At 40.9% G+C, this 23849-nt stretch overlaps 1 protein-coding gene across 4 annotated transcripts in view; it reads left to right on the top strand.

Annotated features, from left to right (window-relative positions):
* Positions 1-23849, top strand: part of PRKD1 (protein kinase D1) — a 137860-nt gene that overhangs the window by 48051 nt on the left and 65960 nt on the right. The gene's annotated exons all lie outside the window — the stretch shown is intronic.

The raw sequence follows: 23849 nt of genomic DNA, 5'->3' as shown, positions 1-23849 counted from the left end.
TGCAAAGAAAAAAAAACCTTGTAAAAATGAGTTCGCTCATATGCACATTGATGGAAGAATAGCATTTCTAGCACAGAATGAAAATCTGTACTCTGTGTGTGTGTGTGTGTCTACACACTTTCATACACACACCGCAATTTTTTTAGTGGCAAGCAGCAGAACCCTCAATAGCTTTCAGTGAAAAAATTTCATTTTTTCCTTCCCCACTATTTCTTCTTTCTATTCCCTGACAGACTCCATAGCTGCTGTTCTTTTCCTGCTTCTTTCCCCCCTTCCTACTGTGCCCTTTTCATTCCTTCTGCTCTCATCTGGTTGCTGGGCTTTAGCTTTGGGTCGTTCTGTGCCCCTGGCATCTTACCCAGGAAAACTATGACTTACTAATGTGGTGCTGGCTGCTGGGGCAGGCCCAGTTGCATTGTAGGAAACCTATGAGGACTGAGGGAAGCATCTTAATTTCCTCTGTATCCCTTCCCCCAAACAAAACCAAACAGGGAGGAGAGTAGGATTCCCCTTTCACAAGTTCCAAGTCCTGGGAGTTATTACCTCAAGGATGATTCCTTATTGACTTTAAGAATCTCCCTAAAAATCAGCACCAGAGCCTGTGTCGCCTTCAGCTCCACAACAAAAGGTTTTATTTAAAATAAACAGTAATGGCAAACATTTATTTGGTAGGGTTGAGGAACACACACACACACACACACACACACACACACACACACACACACACACAGAGAGAGAGAGAGAGAGAGAGAGAGAGAGAGAGAGAGAGAGAGAGAGAGAGAGAGAAGTATGTATTCAGACTGTTTGTTTAGGCTCTCAAATGGTCCTATGCCCAATGGTGAGTTGTTTGGGACCCTCCTAGAATCCCCGTGTCTACTGGCTTAAACTAAGAAGGGTCACAGCTCTCTCCTTAGGAAGCTGGTATTCCACTTCAAGCTGACTAGTCTCCCTCAGGCGCTTCCTTGCAGCCATATCTAGGAGACCTCCCCTTCAGAAAGAGTAAACAAACCCCAAAGACACGTTCCTAGGGTCACCCTAATTTTATATATTTAGTAGCCCTGACAGGTTTTTGGGCTCAGACCCCTTTTCTGGAGTCTCCCTCACTCCAACTCTCTCCAGAGGAAATAAAAAACCTCCAGCTCTCCAGCTGCCTCTTTTTCTCTGCTCAGAGGCAATTTTCCCCCAGCCAATCAGGACCAGGCAGGACTTAACTATTTCAATGCAGTCTCTCACTGGAAAGCACTTCTGTGCCTGTAATCCATCTTTCTCTCAGGTGTTGATGGAAATGCCAAACAAATGATTACTCAAAGATGTACATACATCCTGTTGCAATCTCCAAGGTTCATTTAAGAATCTTCTTCAGTGAAAACCTTCAAGTTTCATTTGGGTGCTGTGTGGTTTCCGGGCTGTATGGCCGTGTTCTAGCAGCATTCTCTCCTGATATTTCGCCTGCATCTGTGGCTGGCATCTTCAGAGGAGATCCTCTTGAGATCCTCTGAAGATTCCAGCCACAGATGCAGACGAAACATCAGGAGAGAATGCTGCTAGAACACGGCCATACAGCCCGGAAACCACACAGCACCCAAGTGATTCCGGCCATGAAAGCCTTCGACAATACTTCAAGTTTCAGTTCACACATTACCACAAAGGAAGAAGCAGTATGCGTCAGTTATGAACAGAGAGAACTCTGGAGGGCAGGAGGTGGTGTCACTGCCACACCACCTCCAGAGGGCTTCCAGGCAGCATGGAGAGTCAGCAAATGCCAGAAAATCCCTGACTGCCTGAAAGTCCTCCATAGGGTAAAATGGAATTATGTCAACCTTTAGGGTGGCATAAATCTGAACTCTGTGCCAGGGGTCTTCCTGACTCAAAGTCACATGGAAGCTTTCTAGTCAGCCTCATTTTTGGGAATGCTCCTAGCCTGCTCCCAGCCCTGGCAGCGTCCAGTTTTAGGCCTGTGCTGCTCTGCAGGGTGCATGTTCTTCTGAGTTGGATTCTGCAGAGCTCCATGTTGCGCACCTGTCTCCCTGTTTGCCCTCCCCACCAGCGTAAGTGCCACTGACAATGGCAGGGTGGGCAATTGTGCCAGCGCAGCCTCATAACAGCTCCAAGAGCCAACCCCCCCCCCCAGCTGGGCTGCCCACGTTCCTTCAGCATACATATAAAGTGGAAATAACATACAAGAATCTATAGTGTACACCTTTACATGTTTCATGGCAGCATTCCCACATTAGGACTCACTTGTGCATATGCATGGGAAAAATGCTCATGTGCTAGTCACATATTTTATGTTTGCTAAGGAATATAAATAGCTGAGGAAAAAAAGGATTAATATATGTAATTGACCTAGGTAAATTGGGCTAGACTGTTCTTGTAAAATCTCAGAAACTAAGCTTAACAAAAAGAAAAAAAACCTTTCAAAACATGTTCTGGTATAGAATTCTGTGCACTTTTCTCTGCCGGAAACCATTAACCCTGTATCAAAAAGCATATATTTTAACTACAATATGTAGACTTTTTCAATTTTTGCTGCCATCTTTTCCTCTTCCATTTTCAGAAAATTAGCCAAAGTTGAGGCAATTTTCTTTTTAAGATTTTCTTTTGAAGGATCCTGTTCTTCTCTTATCCACCTTAGCATTAAGACTTTGTGTCTGTTATTCAGGGAAAAGTATGGCCTGGTCATGAATTTTAAGCTCCGTCTGTACAGAGTTCATACTAAAAAAAATATCTTTAACCTCCTCCTTTGTTGTTTTTAAGTATTTTTTCAGCTGTACAGTTTTTTAAAAAAATCAGTCTCTTTAAACTCCTGTAATAATTCAGCAATTTTTACTGATATATGTCCCAACCCTTTGCTTGGGATATTTCCAGTACTAAATTTCCAGTCTATTTCAAATTGCAAAGTCTGTATATTAAAAGACACATCTTTCACATTTCCAGATAGCTCCATTATCTCTAAAGAAACCGAACCTTTCCTGGTTGAGGCTGTTATGTCTCTAATGTGTTCTTATGTCACCAATGCCTCTTATGTCTCCTTTATCTCTGTGTAAAATATTGGCGCAAAAATATCTTTAGTATCTCTAATGGCCCGTAGATGTCACTGGGCAGCAGTCACCTACAAACAAAGAGTTTGAAGAAGAGTTTGGATTTATACCCCACCTTTCTCTCCTGAAAGGAGACTCAAGGTGGCTTACAAACTCCTTTTCCTTTTCCCTTTCTTTCCCCACAACAGACACCTTGTGAGGTAGGTGGGGCTGAGAGAGTTCTGAAAAACTGTGACTAGTCCAAGGAGTGCAGAAACACATCTAGTTCACCAGATAAGCCTCTGCCACTCAGAGGCAGGAGTGGGGAATCAAACCCGGTTCTCCAGAGTGGAATCCACCTGCTCAGAACCACTACACCACACTGCTAAAAATCTCTCCAGAACCACTATTGCTTCCCTCTTTTATGGAATGACGTTTGTAAAAATGGCTTTTCTTTTCTGGTATTATTATGGCAATTTGCCAACCTGAGAATCTGTCTGATCAGTTTTCTTACAAAGTCGCTGATCAGCAATCACTCTCCAATGTCTTCAATTCAGCAATTCTTCTTTATGTTAGTCTCTTTTACATTTGTTTATATTTTATAATTTTTACGTTTCCTGCATCTTCCATACCTTTTAAGGTGGTCTTCAAATTTTTCCTTGCAATATGTGCAGTGGGTTTTGGATTTCTCTTTTAAATCTCTTTTTTCTTCTTCATTAACAAGAGGTAGCACAGCTTGGATGTAATCCTCACAAAGTTGGGAGGAGCAGGCAGTTCCAACTGGGAATGGTGTTGATACCACTAGCTCCTATTTCTCCATCCCAGATGGACTCCATGGTTTGAGTTTCCACATAGTCCCCTTCAGGAGTGAGTATGGCATTTCCCTGTTCTCTCCTTACCCTGGAGATTAATTTGGCTGTCATTAAAGCCGTACCTTGAAGCTTCAGGTATGAAAATGAGTTTGAGCCATCCTCTACCATTGCTTAAACCGGAAGAATCCAAAATCACGGGACTTTGCAGAGATATTGTATTTGTCTTTGAAAAAGAAACTGCTGATCAAATCCATCAGAAATTACCATTCAAAGTGGAGGATAAAGATATCATCGTAATGAAGGAACTACCATTGAGAGTCTTACAAAAGAGAAAGGTCTATGCTTTTTAGTTGATAAAGAAGAAACAGATAAGATTCACTTTGCTTAAATGGGAGGGTCATTTAAGCCTCGTCTTACATACAAAGGTCAACAACAGAGAAACACCCAGAGGTGGGATCCAACCAGTTCTCACCACTTCTCTAGAAGTGGTTACTATTTTTTTCTGAGTGCCGAGAAGGGGTTACTAAAGTAGCCTCCCTGCCCAATAGGGACTGGAGGTGCATGTGTGCAGCGGCGCCACTGTTTGAATCCCACCACCATCCTGTTATTAAATTTTTTGGATCCCACAACTGGAAACACCTCTACAGCAAGTGCTACAAATTTTTTTAACAAGAACAATAAGAATTTTACTTTAAAAATATCTAGCCTTTGAAGTATCAAATTATATGTTGAAAGCTGATTAAATAGATTAAAATTTTGGATATTAATATAATAGAGAAATATCAGATGTCAGCTTTAATCATACAAAATGGTAGGAATTTTTGTAAAAAGGGATGAAGAATTTTTATATATAAGTTATCAATTCTTGAATTAAGTTAGGGAGATAAGGGTATTATGTAGATACTTTTGCAGTTGTCTTTTTTAGAAATGGAATTCGGGTTAAAGTATTTGGAAAGATTTTAAAGCTTTCTTGTTTTTGATATTAATAGAAAGTTGCTATAATATGGATAACTTCTACAATGGGAGATGGGCAGGAAGTCAAAATAGAGATTTGTAGTACTTATCTATGTTTAATTAGCATTGAGTGGCTGGATCACATTTGTGGGATTTAAAATACATACTGTATATACTCAAGTATAAGACGACCTGAATATAAGCCAAGGCACCTAATTTTACAACAAAAAACTGGGAAAACTTATTGACTTGAGTATAAGTCTAGGGTGGGAAATGCAGCAGCTACTGGTAAATTTCAAAAATAAAAATAGATACCAATAAAATTACATTAATTAAGGCATCAGTAGGTTCAATGTTTTTGAATATTTATTTCAAAGAAAAACAGTAAACTAGCTTTGTAAGTGGAAAAGAGGGTCAACAAAAACAATATAGTATCAACAATAACTTTAAAAGTACAAAAACCTTATCTCAATCAGCAACCAAGCTAAAACACAAAGAGTTAAAATCCTTCAAAACTGGATTCTTCCTCATCATCTGTATGTCCAAACAGAGCTTCAGCTATAGCTGGTGTGCTATATATAAACTGGTGTGCTATATATAAAATTTTAAACATGTTAATGTGTTCAATGTCAATAAACGTTATATATATATAACGTTTATTGACATTGAACACATTAACATGTTTAAAATATATATTTCCAATGTAACAAATAGCCATGCATATAATTTATGCAGCTTATTATAAATTAGATAGTTCTTATTTTTCCTAACATCATATCAGTCTTCTCAAAAAAAGATATGGCTTTCTTCTGTATGTTAATGTTTATATGTTATTTACGTATTTTTATTATCGAATAGTAGTATGTTGAACTCTTCCAATAGTATTATTGTATATGCTTATTGTATATATTGTTTATAATTACCTTGCTTACATTTGAGGGTTACGATCAGTTACTAAGGGGGGAGGGATATATAGAATTTCATTATATGTACATGATTATATGTCATTTACAAAATACAATAAAATATGTTTTTTAAAGTTTTAAACATAGCGTTTAGCTGCTAAACCAGTTCAACTATATTGAACAAAAAATTCAAGAGATTCTTATTAGATTAGATTAGATATTTAATTTATATACCGCCCTCCCCCGAAGGGCTCAGCGCGGTGCACAATGAAGTAAATAAACAATAACATAATAATACAATAGGACTAATAATACGTTGCTGCTGAGATTGTTTCTAATAATGCTGGCTTTGGGTCTGATGTATACTCTGTTTCAGAAAAGGATAAAAGTACTGTCAGTAGTGGTGCGGTAGAAGTGCGTGCTTCCACAGTAGAAAATAGTCCCAAAGGACTATGAGTAGGTGAGCAACTGAGTGAGCAGTGAGTTGCGGGTGGGGGGAGGCAGGTGAGCCTGGCTTAGTATTTGGGCTGGAGGGAGTGTGGGTAATGGGGAGGCCTGCCCACTACCTCCACAGTGCTTTGTGAGTATGCATGCTCAAGTGCCAGATGGAGTGTTGGTAGGGTGGATCACTACTCACAGTAGTTCCTCAGGGTTCCCATTGGCCTTGGCTGGCTGTACCAGTTAGAGCCCTGCAGTCCCCGCTGTCCTTCTCCTATCCGGCAAGACTCCCTCCTTTGTGTAGGCTCCATACCAGGCACTTGGGAAGGGGAGGGAGGGAAGCACAGGGTGATTGGCAGTCGCATCACCTCCTCCACCATGGACACCTGGGGAGGAAAAATGCAGCAAGAACTCACCCCGAAGTCTGCCACTGTGAAGTCCCTCCCCTTCTGGCACATTCCCAAGGCTACTTATCCCACATTGGGCTGTCAACTGGGGCACATGGCCCAGTTGGAAAGCATCACCTTTAGCGTAAAAGTTCTGTAGTTCTCATTATGTGAAGTTCTCAAGTATCCTTTACTCGTTAGCATGCATTTTAAATTCTCCTCACTACCTAAGAAAAAAAAGTTAGATCTGATTACTTCATATGCAAAGTATGTGTTACTTTAGAATTTAGTTTATACTGTACCATTTGTGTAAATCAAAGGTCACCTGCATTGTGCCCAAATTTTGCAGTCTCAGTAGTGAGTTCTATAAAAATCTAAATATATAATTCACTCTCCGTTATGTGTTTATTCTCCTGCCCCCCAGACTCCTAGCTCTAAAATTTAACAAACTACCCTGCCAGTTTCTATACACAAACCTTCAAGGTCAGCTTACCGTTTACTAAATTTCTCTGGTAGATAGCAAATGGAGTCATTTTGAAGACATTATGTTTATGAAAGTAAATAATAGTGCTGCTTTACCAAAGAAATTGCAATGCTGACACTGGATATTTAAGCTTTTTGGCAGCTCATGGGCTTTAAGAAGGCTGCTTGGGTTAATGATATTAAACCTGCAAAGCGTTGAGCAATGCAGAGCTCTCTGAAACTATGGTACATGGCCTCCAAAACAACTTTTCAGAGATATGTTGTCACTGAGCCTAGAAACAACAACCCCCCCCCCCACAAAGATGAAGATAAGAAAACATAAAGACAGAAAAAAATGAAAAATGACTCTCATTTTTGGCAAAAACACAACAGGTTTCAGAGTGAAATAGTGACACGGATTTGCAGTGCGACCCTGAACATCCTTCTAACTTCACCAAAGAGAGTGTGCTTAGAAGCACAAACTCTGCTTAGGAATTGCCCTGTAAAAAAATTAAAAAGTAATTCAGCATTGAACGTGGGTTTCCCGTGGGTTTCCCAGATCCTTGTCTGACACCTTAACCAGTGCACCACACTGGCTCTCAGATGCTCCATTGACTGGCCCTTGTACTAAAGCTCAGTTTATGGTATTGCCTATCAAATACAAAGACTTTCATGGCCTTGGCTCCTCTGATTTGTGGGACTGTCTGTCTCCCACACCACTAGCACAAGAACTTCACTCATGTCAGCAGGGTCTTCTGCAGGTGCCAACCTTTGAATGAGCAAAATCAATAACTGCCCATACACACATTTTCTCTGTTGTGGCTCCCGTGTCTGAACTACTCAAGAGGGCTTTTCTGCTCAGGTTGCACTCGATAAAAATGTTCTCCCACTTATTTGGATAAATGATAGATACTGTGGTCTATCCTCCTGCATATAGCTTATTAGGAGTCGGATCCTGTTTAAATTTCTGTACTGCTTAATACAAGATTATGTTTTAGTTCTTTCTGGTGGTTCCAGACTTCTAAAATTCTAAATGCACTGGTCATTGAATGTTTCATTTTGTTGACTGTATTGACTCACTTTGTGTAATCCACCTTGTGAGAAAAACAGACTATAAATAATATAGTAAATAAATAAATATGTTCACATTTTTCATCCAATGTAGTTATCAAATGTAGAATTTTCACTTAGATATATTTAAACAATTTTACAATTAGCTTTAGAACTTGAATGAGAAATAATCTCATTTTGAAGAAGAAAATCTTGTTCTAATTTATTTACATTTTCTACAAATGCAAAAAACATGAATACAGATTTATTACAATTTAAATAAAGATCACACTTATGGGACTGTCACACTTCTGAAATAGCTACATTGTTGAAAACTAAGAAGTAAGCCAATAAGTGAATTTTAAAACTTTACAGGGGTGTCAATTAAATCAAGAATGTTACTATAAATTCCATACCATTAAGTTAAACCCATAATTGAGAATTCTGAACTAAGAAGTCTAGATATATCACAAATGTAATACAGAATTCTAGATATATCACAAATGAGATACAGAATCTGAGTAGCAGTGTGTGCCATAGTAAACGCCAAGGTAACAATTTCAGTAAAATTATGAAGTTTCCTAGCACTTTGTGGGTTGCATATAACTTTTGTGGAAGCAATTTTTCACCCTCCCTTCTGTCCGCTGCGCCACCACTTGCCTCAGTCACAAATGCTGGTATTCACTTTTCCCCCCACAAAGTTTTCAATCTCTTTGGTAAGGACTTCAAGAACCACATTTCCCAGCCTTCTTCATTGAATACAGCCACAGTAGCATTATAGATACCAGGGAAGAATGACAGATCTCTTCTGCCACCTCTTATAAGGGGTACAGGCAGGCAGAATTATTTTATGACTCAAATTACAAACTAATCCAAATAAGAAACATCAGATTTAACATGTATGTTGGAAACCTATCTTCATTTCAGTGGAGGGATCTCTACAAAACATTTTTGCTTGAGAGCTAAATAAATGTGTTAATGAGTTTTAAAGTCTAATGGCCTAGTCCTATGGGGTATATGTGTGTGTGTGAATGGGCTCATTGAGGTGCTGTGAGGCTGCACCAGCATGTTTGCCCCCAGTAATGTTGTAAAGGACACACCCACTGGCAGGGAGGACCAAAGCATCCTTTAGCTCTGTGGTAGCAAAATCCAGAAGTGGGCACCACTGAAGATCAGACACTAGTCCAGGGTGGGGGGGTGGGGCTGGGGGTTTCCAGGGTGGAAAGATTTAAACTTATGCCACCCTAAAGGGTGGCATAACTCCATTTAGTCCTATGAAGGATTTTCAGGCTGACTGTGGGTTTTTTGGTCTTAGCTGCCTCCCCTCACTGCCTGATAGCCCTCTGGAGACATCTTGACAGTGTGGTAGCAGTGCTGTTCCCAGCTGTCAGATGCTTGCGGATTGGACTGCCCATCTAATCAGAGGACGGAAAGAGATAAAGCAAACCAGTTTGATGTTTGCACCAGCTGGAGTATGAGGGGGATGGGGAAGCTGTTGCCAGGCCCAGCAGGAAAGTGGCAGCTTGCTGCCACTGTCTGCCCAACCTGGCTTGGTGTTTGGGTTGGGGGACACTGGACACTAGAACCCAACAGGAACATTCTACAAGGAAGGAGGTCCAGGAAGTGGGGATGGTTGGATTCAAAAATCTCCTTTTGGTGAGATCTTTTGGTGAGACAGAAACTGATTCCACACAGGCAACGTGGGTTCATGGACCCTGTTGCCCGTGTCACACTGTCGATAAACTACAACAAGTCAAAAGTGTTGGTCTTTTCTAAGTCAAAAAAATTAATACATTAATACATTAATACAAAAATAAATGGCATGAGGATTGAACAGGTCCATTCCTTTAGATATCTAGGAATCACCTTCCATCATTCCCTGACTTGGACCACTCACACCCATATGGCCATAAACACAATCAAAACTAAAGTGTTGGCGGTATCAAGATTTTTCTACAGGAGAGATAGTAATTTCTTCCCAGCCGCAATGAAAGTTTTTCAATCTAAATTATTGCCACGGTTACTTTGCGGTGCACCAATCTGGGGAGCCATTGTCAAACTAGAAAGTGTTCAATCTCTGTTCTTTTCACTGACTATTGGGTCTTCCAAACTCGATAACATACCAAGTTCTTTGTTTGGAAACTGGATCTAACATGATTTCCTCTCTGGTTTGGCTTTAAATTTTTGGCTCCACCTTCATTCCAGAGCATCTCTGAGCAGTTTGACATATTTCCTGCTAAGTGATTGTTTCAACTCCATCTGGTATACTACAATTCACAACCAAATAAAAACATAGGAATTGCATTTGATCAACTTCTCTTGTTAGACGAGGGTCAAGCTTTTAGTGTTCTTAAACAACAAACACTTGACATTGAAGGGCAGCTGCTTATAGCTGGAGCTAGACCTTGAGGGGAGACCTATGTAGAGTGCATTACAGTAGTCTAGTCTTGTTACTGCAGCATGGATCCAGGTGACCAGATTGTCCATATAGAGGTATGGGCATGTCTACTTGGCTAAGCTGTGAGTGGGAAGAAAGTTTTTTGCAAGCTACATTAATTTGTTTCTATACCAATAATGTTGGATACAGTGCAATCCAAAGGCTCTTAACTGAGTCAGCAAGGGTCAGTCAAACCCCACCAAAAGTAGAAGCACAACCTTCCCAACCAACGTTTCCACGGTTTAATTTCAATGTATTCATCTTAGCTATTTTACCACAGCAGCCATGCAGTGTTTTAGGGCCTCTAACTGCATCACCAGGAGATTTGGACAAGGATATATTTAACTGTGTATCATCTGCATTTCTGTTAGAGCAATAAAAATCTATGGCAAACAATACTTTGGGATTTAGAAATTTACCTTCTAAATAAACCATCCTCAATTGAATTGAATTTCCACCCCTGTTATAATCTAATATGACAGAATGGGGTATAAATGGACCTAAAGGGACAGTTAATTGAAGATTTATTGACCTGGGTGAAAAAGCTTTCCAATTGCTGCAGAAGCTTGTTTACTCTGCTCTTAAGAGCAACTCTGAAGCCACATCCCTTTGTGTACACACATTGCAGCATACATGGAGCCCTGGACTTGAACACCATTTAGTGGGGTTTGGGAATGAAAACATTTCACTTGTCTGGTTAATCTGTTCAATCTGCTTCTGCACCAAATCCCACCTGCTGTGGATTGCTTTGTCATTCTGGACACACACTTTCCCCTCTGATTTCAGGACCAAGCTTTTCCATCTAGGGATCTTCCTTCTTTCTCTTTAATGGTTGTTTATACTGCCACTTCAAGTACTGGTGTCTGAATGTAATTCTTGCGTGACAGCAGTCCGTTTTCACATACCTTTTCTTCCCAGGCTGGAGTTATGGAAGAGCAAGAGTGTTACTGTTTCATACATTATCGTGGCATTGCCTGGAGTCATTTTGTTTTTCTGTTCACAGAAGGAGTTGGTATGAAAAAGGGTCTTTACTTTGCCAAGCGTAATGTGCAGTGGCATGAGACAGTCTAAATAAAGCATGATATTTTAGTCTTGCCTCTGAAATTGCTAGTTTAAGCCTCTTATTTTCTACATTCTTAAACAATTTGATAAACAACGACTTGGCATCATGCCTTCATGAAAGGAAAAACTTCCTATAGAATTGTTGCTGTGTGTTTTTTGCAGTTGATAAAAATGCCTTTCTTTACATACCTTCACTCATAGCATAGACTTCAGGTTACTAAATCCCAAAAGACAGTAGGTAGATTGGGTGTTAACTAAAGAAAACTTAGCGAAAATATTCAAAGCAGGCTATTTGTTTTTACGTGAGTTTTAATGCAGCTTTATGTAGAGATTTCAAAAATAATTTTACATTTGAAGATTTTTGGGGAAGCAACAAGCTGACTGCTATATTTGTGGTATAGAACTGTATGGCTTTATCAATTGTTATTCTTTTCAGAAGAAACACCTACTAGTTAGATGAAATTATAGTGCTCCTGGAAGTAGAGAGAGAGAAAAAACCCTTTTGCTAGGCTTGTATACTTCTGCTCATTTGACAGTAGCCAAAAACAAACTTCTCTCATCCTTGAAAGAACATCTTACTTTTAATACTGCAATAGTTCTTATTTTATTACCTTTTGAAGGATATTTATATAGCATCATTTATACAGTTTTTACCAAGAATTGGATAATTATTAACAGTATTTAATTTTAACTCATTTCTAATTAGAAGTAGAAGGTAGAGAAGGTCTATTCTCTCTGGAGGCAGGCTGCTGTTTGGTGAGGAGGCACTAGAAAAGGTACTTATAGAAACCAAGCAAAAGAAGAAGGTGATGCCTTCTTCCACCCTTGCAAATAAGGACAAGAACAATAGGGAAAAGGACTAAGCTTCCTTTTTCCCCCCTTTCCAGAGGTCTGGGTCCTTGGGATGAAAACCCACTATCAAGGCCAAGCAATCAACTAAAACAAGCTGGAATTAATAATTAAAACAAGAAAATCTTTTTCAGATATTAAACTGGTTCAGCCAAATTCTTCAATATCTTCTCCATGCAGGTAGATAGGAAAGATCCCATTGTGCAGGTAATCCACTGAAGAGAGGTGCTCCAGAGACCAGACAGAGGGAGGACAAGTTCAAGAGCCAATGGCAAATCTCAAACTATCTCTCAAAACCTCACTCTAGAACAGAATATGCTGCTCAGGACGAGGGGCACATCTCTGGGGGGGGGGCAGATGCTGACCCAGGTGCCACTTGTCTCTATCACATTGTCCACCTACCCACTCCCTCCCTCCCCCCCGGCAAGCCAGGAAGGGCAAGTAGAGACTGGTAAGAGAGCTGGCAGGCCAGTCCCAGCTCACAGCTGAACCTCCCCCCTACCAGCTGGGCTCCCACCCAATTGACAGCACTATCTATATATATAAAAATCTAAACATGTGTTTGTCCCTGATGGTCTCCCTCAGAAGCTGCTGGACGGATCGCCCCCAAATTTTCACATGACATCCCTCCCTGTTGTAGGCAGGTAATCGGACCTTCAAATCACTGAAAGTCCATACCTGAGCCAGGTAAAACATCTTTTTCCTGGTGCACCAGGCCATGAAGCTGGCTGTGTTTAACTGTCACCCTCAGAATGTTTGTGCAGCATGTCTGTGGCCTGAGGGCTTGGTATGCCCTTAGAATGTTCGCAGAGATGGCCAGAGATGAGCAGTGAAAACAGTAAATAGGTAATACTGTTAGGTAATACGAGTGGAAGTGAAACACATACACACTTTGCCATGTGTGATGTTAGGTGGGGTGCCCACCCCACACACACATGCAGGTAACTTTCACTCTCTGTGCCTCACCCACTGCTACCACACAATACACATCCAGCTCATCCTCACACACATAGCATAAGCATAAGCATAAGCATTTTACTGTCATTGTGCACGCACAACGAAATTTACAGCAGCATTCCTCGATGCACACAATTTCAGACTCATACATCATCATCCTCCACCCATCCCTACACAGCCCCAAATACATCAATATGAAGCAGCGGAGTTTAGCATAGCCACAGCTCTAGAGTAGAAGCTGTCTCTAAACCTCTTTGTCCTAGTTCTGAGGGCCCTGTATCGTCTGCCAGATGGTAGCAGTTTAAAAAGAGAGTGTGCTGGATGAGACGGGTCCCTCAGAATATTTTGGGCTTTATTTAGGCTTCGGGCATTATAGATTTCTTCCAAGGAGGGGAGAGGGCAGCCGATAATCCTTTGTGCAGTAGTGATCACCCTTTGGAGCGCCTTCCTATTCGCCACTGTGCAACTGGAGAACCATACACAGAGCAGTAGGTTAGGACACTCTCTATAGCACAGCGGTAAAAGGACACCAGGAGTTTTCCATCCAGTTGCTGCTTCCTTAAAAGTCTCAGATAGTACAGTCTTTGCTGGGCTTTCTTAACCACCGCGGCAGTCTGTACTCCCCAGGTCAAATCCTCTTTAATCATAACGGCCAGAAATTTAAAACTAGCCACCCGCTCCACTTGATCTCCATTTATAGTCAAGGGCTGAATTTCTGAGCTATTCCTTCTATAGTCCACTATGAGCTCCTTTGTCTTGTTAGTGTTAAGAACCAGGTTATTTTCCCTGCACCATGAGAGCAGTGGGTCCGCTTCATTCCGATAGGCAGACTCATCCCCTCCAGAGATGAGCCCCACCACCGTTGTGTCATCAGCAAATTTGATAATGGTGTTACTATGATAGACAGGAGTACAATCATATGTATAAAGGGTGAACAGTAAAGGCCTCAACACACAGCCCTGTGGCGTTCCCATATTTAGAGTAAGAACTGAGGAAACCCGATTTCCCAGTCTAACCCTCTGGGAATGTCCAGACAAGAAGTCCCTAATCCACAAACAGATTGAATGTGAGAGTCCAAGGTCCACAAGTTTTGTCACCAGTCTTTGTGGCGAGATTGTATTAAATCTTGGAACTAAAGTCCGCAAAGAGCATTCGCACATAATTCCCCTGCTGTTCCAGATGCGTCAAAGCTGTGTGGAGGCTAATGGCAATGGCGTCCTCCGTAGATCTATTAGTCCGATATGCGAACTGATGTTTATCAAATGTATCTGGAAGGCAAGAACTAATATGCCTATGGACCAGTTTTTCAAAACACTTCATGATGATGGGGTGAGTGCCACTGGTCTATAATCCTGAAGATTGTCAGCAGGAAATCTCTTTGGTAGTGGAACAATGGTGGAAGCTTTCAAACAAGATGGAATGGTGGACTGGGATAAAGATCGATTAAAGATCCCAGTAAAAACACCAGCCAGTTGGTTAGCGCATTCCTTTAACACCCGACCGGGAATACCATCCGGTCCAGCAGCCTTCCTTGGATTCACAGCCCTCAAAACTTGCCTCACCCTCATGTTCCTCCACAGTGAGGTGTGAGCTGCAATCACCTAGTGGCTGTGTGTCATCTCCTTCTGATAGACCTGTTTCAAAGCGGGCAAAAAAAGTGATTTAGCTCCTCTGCCAGAGAAGAAGAATCCCCATCTACAGAGATGTCATTGGTTGGTTTATGATTGGTAATTTGTTGAATCCCCTGCCACACCTGCCTCATGTTGTTATTATTAAAATAATCTTCAATTTTTTCTCTTATAACTCATCTTGGCTTGTCGAATGCCTCTCTTGAGACTGGCTCTCGCCGCACTATACTTTGCCTCATCACCAGATCTGAAAGCAATATTCCTGTCATGCAAAAGTCGCTGAACCTCCCTTGTCATCCAGGGTTTATGGTTGGAGTAAATCCGGATGCTCTTATCCACAGTAAGAGTGTCTGTGCAGTAGGTGATATAACTCAGAACAGCAGTGGTATACTCCTCCAGATCTGGGTGGTAGAAAACATCCCAATTTGTTGTCTCAAAACAATCTTGAAGTAGTTTAGAGGCATCATCAGGCCAGGATTTTACAGTCTTTATTACAGGCAACACCCGCCTCCCAAGTGGAATATATGCTGGTGCCAGAAACAGTGACAAATGGTCTGACTGACCCAAGTGTGGTAATTGTATCACCTTGTAGGCATCCTTAATGTTGGTATACACTTTATCCAATGTATTGGATCCTCTAGTGGGGCACCTAACATGCTGGTAGAGTTTAGGGAGCACTGTTTTTAAATTAGTATGATTAAAGTCTCCTCCTATAATGAGCACAGCATCAGGATGCTTTTTCTGCTGGTTTTCAACAATGTTATACAGAGAGCTCAAAGCTATGGCAGCATTAGCATCAGGTGGAATGTATACCGCAATGATGATAACCACACTAAACTCCCGTGGCAGATATATGGGTCTGCATCTAATAGTCATACTTTCCAATTCCCTTGAGCAGTGACCCCCTGTGATGCTTGCATTAGTGCACCAGCTCTTATTCACATAGAGGCTTAAACCCCCTCCTTTCTGCTTCCCAGAATCTTTACTGCTTCTGTCCTGCCGGAAAGAAGTGAAACCAGGTAGTTCAACACCTCACTTGCCCTCCCTCACATTCAACCACCACTTACCCACTTCCTCACCCATATTCGCCACAGCTCTCTTTTACTAAAAGCGTGCTGGAGTTTGCCTTTTTCTTCTAAGAAAATCCGTGGGGTGGGGGCGAACCAACACTACCAGCTCCGCTTCTTTTGCACATGGCCCTTTAAGAACCCAGGGATCTGGCCTCAATCTGAGCGCCTCACCACCCTGCCTCTGCTGCCTGACTGGGATAACCTCCTTGCCTTACCCAAGCTAGGACTGAACGTGTCAACGGGATTCGCACTCTGCGGGATTCGTACTCTGGACAGTTCCGTTGTGGAATGGAAAGGGTTACCTTATACTAAAAAAACAAGACAGCACCATATAACAATGTGCATTGAAAAGGGAAAGAGGGATTCCATTTGACCACCCCAAAAGGCTATGCTGGGGATCATTGGACATCTGTTTGGGTTGCGGACTGTGATGAGAAGGACAATTGCCACAGCAACGTGTGGCCGGGCCTGCTAGTTATATATAATTTCTAGGTGACAGAGATCAGTTCACCTGAAGAAAATCATCACTCTGGAAGGTGGGCTCTGAGGCATTATATCCCATTGAATTCTGGCACAGCAGATTCGCCACAGATTTTAGTTTATTTTTTTATTTATTGTTTTAACTGCTGGAAATGTTCGAACCTACTTATTTTAACTTGATTCTCCTCAACCTCCCTGTTGTATTTTAAACTTATGCCAATAAAAAGGTTGATGATGATGATCCCATTGAATTAGCTTCTGTCCCCAAAACCATCTTCTTTAGGCTCCTCCGCTTTCAAAATCTCCAAATATTTCCCAGCCTGGGGCTGGCAACCAAGATAGGGATTGTATCAGAGGTCTCCCTATTACTTTTGACAATCTACAGTCTAGACTAATATTGCTACCATTCTGAAATTTGAATCCCTAGACAGGAGAATTTCCTAATAAATTTCCAGGGTGAAAAATGGGATTCTAGTTGGACAGACCTCTATTCACTGCTTCAAGTCAAAAAGTTTTGACTGGCTTACCTCACTTATTTTATTGGTGTACGGATTGCAGAGATGTCACCCGCGAAGCTTGTTTTACCATGTTCAGAATATAAGGCAAGATAAGGTATATTAGTCAATCATAATTGGTCAGTTTTTTCACCAGTAGTGGTTTATTTGTCCAAATCGTATTACCAGTATTTTAATCACTTGTTTATTGATGTTTTGTTCATTTCAGCCAACAAGTTAAGGAAGGGAAATGGTAATCTGTCTTTTGATTGCAGATTTTTGTAAACAGATTTTTTCCTTCTTCCAACTTACCTAATCAATAGGATTTTTAATGAGATACAATCTTTTATAAAGTTGTTATTCAAGTTACTTGATACAATTATTTCCAAATATTTAACAGGTGCTTTTTGATGGAAGAATGCCAAGTCTCACTCTGGAATGCTAACATGGTTTGTGAATAAATTAACTCCAGCCTGAGCCCTGAAGTGTTTGTAGAGCTCATTGAGTAGACGTAATGATTAACAAACAGTTCATGCTTCTGAAAGTACATTGGCTTAACAAGAATGTAAGGTAGCAGAAGAAACTAAATATTTGTTGCCCTGAGCTTATGAATAGGATCTGACTGTTAAGCGCTAGAGAGATAGACACGAACATGTACATTTTAAGTCTGCTGAAACCTTGCAAGACACATAACAGTGCAACCCTAAAACCCTTTCCTCGGAGTAAGCACCACTGAATACACTCAAGTAGTATTCTGAGTAGACTTGTTTAGGCTATAACATCTACTCAGCAGGGGAGGGATTATTACTTCTGGCTTGGTGTAATGCAGCACTTTTTTCCCCCTGAATTTATATCTTACCCCTTGTCTAAGGGGTGCATAACAGGGTTATCACCTCCAGCATCTTATCCTAACAATAAATGCACTGATAAAGATTGGGCTGGGAAAAAATAACTGGTTTGAGATCATTCAGTTAATTTCATAGTAAGCAGAGATTCGAACATGTGTCTCCTGAGGCCTAACCCAGCATTCTGACTGCTACACCACACTAGTTTTCTACTAAAAGTTAAACATTACATATATGGAATACAGAAAATAGCCAGTTGTCTTTTTGAAAACAACACTAGGTGCTCAAAAGATGTTATGAAATGGTTAATCAGTCATTACCCCTCTTTAAATCTGCAAATACAATCTCTGTTCACTGGGAACTACACTTCCCAGGAGACCTTGCAAGGAACAAAAGACTTCCAGCCAAGAAAAGTCCTTTATACATACTTTGGGTTTTAGTCTTTCAGATTAGTTTTGGGAGAATAACTGGCTCAGTTGAATACAAATCTGTAGGTTTGGGTATTCATTCCAGAACATTTACTATGTCTGGTATCCAAAGGACTTTTGTTTAGAGTTTGATTAAGAAACAATAAGGCTTGGTTAGTGAGTGAAAAACTGCCAACTTGTGTGAAATTTCAGTAGACTATTTAGCTGCAATAGAGTTGAGTTATCTGTAGCTGAAAAATTCTTGTGTTCTGGAACTTTGCGTCAGAATTTTGTTTGTGACAGATTATTAAGACCAGATAAACTGACTGGAATCAATGGTAGGTGGGGCAGTTGATTCTGTCAGCTTTCCTTGATGAAGGAGATCTCAGTTATTTTCCGATTGCTTTAAAGGGGGGATTAAGCAATGGAGGATAGGATTATCAAATGATAATACACATTAACCTGAATGTGCCTTGGTGTTCAGAGGCAATGTATCACAAAAGGTCACTTGTTGGGACCCAATAACAGGAGGAAACTTGGGGTCTGTGCTATGATTACGGGCCACCTAGGGTGTCTCTTCAGCCGTTTTGGGCATCAGGATGCTAAGATGGTCTCATCAGAACTCTTCTTATGCTCTTATTTTATTTTATTTATTATTCTAATTTACATAATTTATTAGAAACATACAATTACATTATCAGCAAAGCAAAGCAGACTTACTGGAAGAGGAGGCTTGGAACTGAATACTTGTTCCAAGTATGTGGGATAAATATCAGCATTTGGATCAAAATGAATGTTATTAACTGGATTGTATGAACTATAAATACATGGTTTATCTGTCTTCCTCTTCCCTTAGAACCCCTGTTTTAGTCCAAAAGGTTGATGTGGCAAGGGGGAAACAGACCAAATTGCTTTCTTCTGCTAGCAAAGAGCTTTCTAACCCTAACTTACTATATTTTGGGTCTTATGTACTTATAAAACATTCTCTTTCTGCTTGAGACAATTTATTTACTTATTTATTTACATCATTTGTAATCAGCCTTTCTCACTTAGGCCCTTTCCGCACGGGCCATAAACGGCGCCCTGGGGACGGCAAAAACGCGGTCCCCAGGGAGCCGTTTGCACAGGTGGCACTACGAAAGTGCAGCAGTGCGACCTGGCTCCCCTCCCCCAGGGCAGCGTCAGGCCGCCTCCAAAAAACAGGCGCATTCCCGGCGGCGCAATGTGAACGGCACAGCCGGGAATGCACTGTTTTCCCCATCCCTCTCCCACTTATCTCATTGCCGTCGTCGCCCTGCTGGCCTCCTAAGACCCTCCCATACTGTCCTCCGACCCCTGGAGGTCGGAGGGCAGTGTGGGCGGGTCTAAGGAGGCCAGCAGGGCGACGAAGGCGACGAGGTGAGTGGGAGAGGGACGGGGAAGAGGCGGCTCCGTGCGAAGCCGCGTCTCCTGCGCCGGCCTCTGCAGGGGCCGCTCGCACGCTCTCGTGCGAACGGCCCCCACCCCTCCACCGGCAGAATTCCTGCCAGTGGGGAAGCACTCTTTGGCCTGTGCGGAAAGGGCCTTAGTGTCAAGGGTGATTGTCAAAGGTACAAGTCAAAAACGATCAACAGGATGGAACATCCAATCCAAGAAGTAAGGTTTGGATTGCAAAAATCTGTAAATGGAGTTGAATTGAAGATTAAACAAATGATACAAATTGACATGCCACATAAAACTGAAATTATATGGTTGGATTATATTTATAGCAAGAAACAGTATATACTGTATACGCTTTATTTAGGGGGAGGGGATGTAAAAGCACCAATGTAATTTTAAGGGTTTCAGATTTTTCTGCAAACTTGGGGAGATATACACATTTAAGTATCCACAGATAAGGCCACACAACTATTAGATAATTAAATGATTTTGGATTCAATAATACTGAAATCATGAAAGCAGCAAAATCAGCTGACAAAGTATGATTCTTTAGTACTTAGGATGTTTTGCAAAAGTATAGGAAAAAATCCTGATAATAGTTTAACAGATAGACTGAACAGTCAGCTTCAAAAAAAGGCTAATACAATCTTGGGGTGTATCATTGCAGCATAGCATCCAAATTGCAAGATGTTATAGTCCTGCTGTACACCGCATTGGTACTATGTACTATGCACAGTTCCGGAGTATATTGGAATGGAGTGGGTAAAATTAAGGCTGATGGGGGATATAGTTCTGTTTCCACCCCTCCAACTTCCTCATACAGTACTGAGAAAAAGAGATAGAAATGGCCCCAACTGGTGCTGTTATATTTAGTGGTATATGGCTAGCTCTTATTTACCCTGCACAAAATCTCTGCAACAATACAGTTATGATACAGTGAGAAGATTAAGGTTCAGGCCTAGGTGATCATGGAACTAATGTGTCTGAATGACTAGTATCGCGTAGCAAGGCTGCAGTTAACAATGCAAAGAAACTTGATAGCACATGACCATGTAAGTCAGGGTCTCTTGGGTCTGTTTCTTATACAGTGTGCAGCCCAAACTTCCCAAGGATCAAGGAAATTCACATTTCCCATTTTGAATATTGTTTTTGTGACTGTGATTTTGCCATCAAGTCATAACTGACTTTTGGCAACCCTGTAGGGTTTTCAAAGTAAGAGAAATTCAGAGGTGGTTTGCCATGCCTGCCTCCTTGTGGGTGGAGTGAGTTCTGAGAGAACTGTGACTGGGCCAAGGTCACCCAGCAGGCTTCACAGGATAAGAGTCCACTGCTCTTAACCACTATGCCACACTAGCTCTCAAATATTGTTTTTAGGAGAAATATCATCATAATGTAACTGTTCTCTGTTTTGAAAACCTCATTTAAATGCTTTTGTTGAGTGTGATGTATTTTCAGGAAATGCATGCTGTTTAGGATTAAACAAGATAAGTGCTTGTTCTGCCCAATAAATAAGTGTTAGTCTGTTTTTTAAAAAAAACAAACCATTCTGGTTGGGTTGTGGAAACCAAACAATCACAGTAAGTTCTCTGTCACAGTATCTTCTCTGACTGTACAAAGTGGTTAGTAAACTTACTTGGGTAAATGATTAGGGACTGTGGTTAACACTACTATGTATAGCTTACTGTAAACAGAATTGTATTATGTAGTGCTTGCACTGATTAATGTGTCTTGTTAATACTTAGGCTACGCTTAACTTTTCTTGGTTTGTTCCAAAATTGTGCAAACCTAATACATTCTTTATTGAATATCTCACTTTGTTGATTGCATTGAAGTAGAAGAAGAGATTGTGTTTATACCCTGTTTTTCTCTACCTGTAAGGAGTCTCAAAACGGTTTACAATAGTGTTCTCCTCCCCACAATAGAGACGTGAGGTAGGTGGGGCTGAGAGAGTTCTGAGAGGACTGTGACTGGCCCAAGGTCACCCAGCACACTTTATGTGAAGAAGTGGGGGAATTTAATCTGGTTCTCCAAATTAGAGTCTGCTGCTCATGTAGAGGAGTGGGGAATCAAACCCGGTTTTCCAGATTGGACTCCACTGCTCTCAACCACTACAACATGCAGACTCACTATGTGTAATCCTTCTTGAGTCCCTGTGAGAAAGATGGACCATATGCATGGCAAAAGAATAAAGAAATAAATTATAAAGAATCCCATGAAGAGGAACTATTTCTGCAACTGGAAACCTTTGTTGTAGTTTGCCTTACATAAATTTATGTAATATCTACTCTGTAGATGATTGCATCCAAAGCAGCAGCAATGCTCAGAGCTCACTGATTAGATCAATTTATACTATGATGCACTTTTTTACGATGAAGCTTGCAGTAGAACATTTATTCATGTACACTTGTTAAATATTTTCAAAAGCACTGAAAAATGCATTTTGTGATTTCTGAAGTACCTGTCAATAACCTGCTGATATTTTGCGGCCTGTGTAATTGGTCTATATTGTAATATTTGAGACACGTAATAATTATACATGCATATCTTATTGTAGAAGTCAAATGAAGTCTGAAGGTTTAGTATGTTTCTAATGCTTGACAGGATGTGATATTATTTTCAGTGTCCAATGGGAAAGGGAAAAAATAATGGGTAGATATTGATCAGGCTACAATAGCATCCCCAACAGTTTCATGCCCAGAGTTCAATTTGCAGTGACACCTTATCTGTTATGGAGGTTTTTATCATCTATTTGTGCAGTCCTACAAATGACCTTGGCAATATGGATACAAAAAAGGGAACTGTTCAGAAAAAAAGTCCAGTATTTTCCAAATATTGAAGCACTGTAGTAACATATACTGTGAACTGCCTACAAAGCTGGTGACTAAGCACAAGTAGATCAGAGCTGTCAGTGTGGCTGATTTCTGATTGAACTGGGATATCATAGCTATCTAAGTAGCTCAGACTTCAGGAAGGGCATTCTTATAATCGAATTAGAACAGTAGTAGATAGAACAGTCTAGAAAGATGTTTTCATGTGGAAGTGGGGGTGGGTACTGCCTTGCCTTGTATCTTTGCAACCCCCCCCCCCTTCCAGTCTTCATTGCTTGCACTGTGTCAGCCTGGGCAGTTTGCATTGTCATTTAATTTTGAATTACTAGTCCTTTTGAATTATTCATTTAATATCTTACACTATATGTTGTTGCTTGCATTGTGATTAACAGCCCAATCAAGACAGTGAAGGCAGCCAGGGATGACGCTGCTGCCCCACCACCCTGCCATCTCCAGAGAATTTTCTGGAGGTGTTGGGAGCAACTAGTGGACTTACACCACTCAGAAGGGTGGCATATGTCCACGACCAGGTCTGTGGCACAACTGACTGCAAACCTGTGGTGGGAGTTGACTAATGTTAGCTCTGCCCTTGGGAATGCCCTCCCCCCATCACTGGCACCTGTTCTGGATGCCAGTGCACCTCCACTGTGACTGGGACTTCCAGCTTTTACAGTGGCAGGGCTGAGGAGTGCCTGCCTATGTACCTTGCCTTTCACTTGTGCATTTGTTCCTGGCAGTAGTTGCAGAGGTAAATCTCCCCCTGCCCCTAGATTTGGCGACCCATTTTGTATTCTAGTCCTATTGTATTTTTCATTCAATTTCCTATATATTTTTTCTTCCACTCTGTAATCCACCTTGTGCCTTAGTGAGAAAAGCAGGTTATAAATAAGCTGAATAAACATGGGATATATTTCAGATGCTGCTGAACTGTGCATGTAAACTTATATTGCACAACAAAATCTATGCAAGTGATTTAGAGTATCTTTTACTGTGATTGCAGTATGCAAGAGTGACTGTGGAATTTGATTTGTGTATGCAGATTCATTTTTGGAAAATTGAAATCTAAGTTTATGATTAAAAAATCAGAAAACACAGTTCTACTAGGTTGAATCCTTTCGAACTCTCCCATTATTGGTAGTGTTTTCTCTGCTGTAATGTGCTTTGCATTGGCTATAACTTCTTGATGGAAACAACCATCATTAGCAGAAAACACATCCAGGTAGGATGCAACCCACTAATGTGCATCTTCATTGTTAATACGTATATAATCTGATACAATACTCCAGTTTTTATTTTCTGGTTACTTCTAATAAGTTGGAGCTAACTGTCCATTGAAGTTACCTGTT

Source organism: Sphaerodactylus townsendi, linkage group LG02 (genome assembly GCF_021028975.2).
Source record: "Sphaerodactylus townsendi isolate TG3544 linkage group LG02, MPM_Stown_v2.3, whole genome shotgun sequence".
NCBI lineage: Eukaryota > Metazoa > Chordata > Lepidosauria > Squamata > Sphaerodactylidae > Sphaerodactylus > Sphaerodactylus townsendi.
Note: the sequence above shows the minus strand (reverse complement) of the source record. Positions and strands in the feature narration are given on the sequence as shown.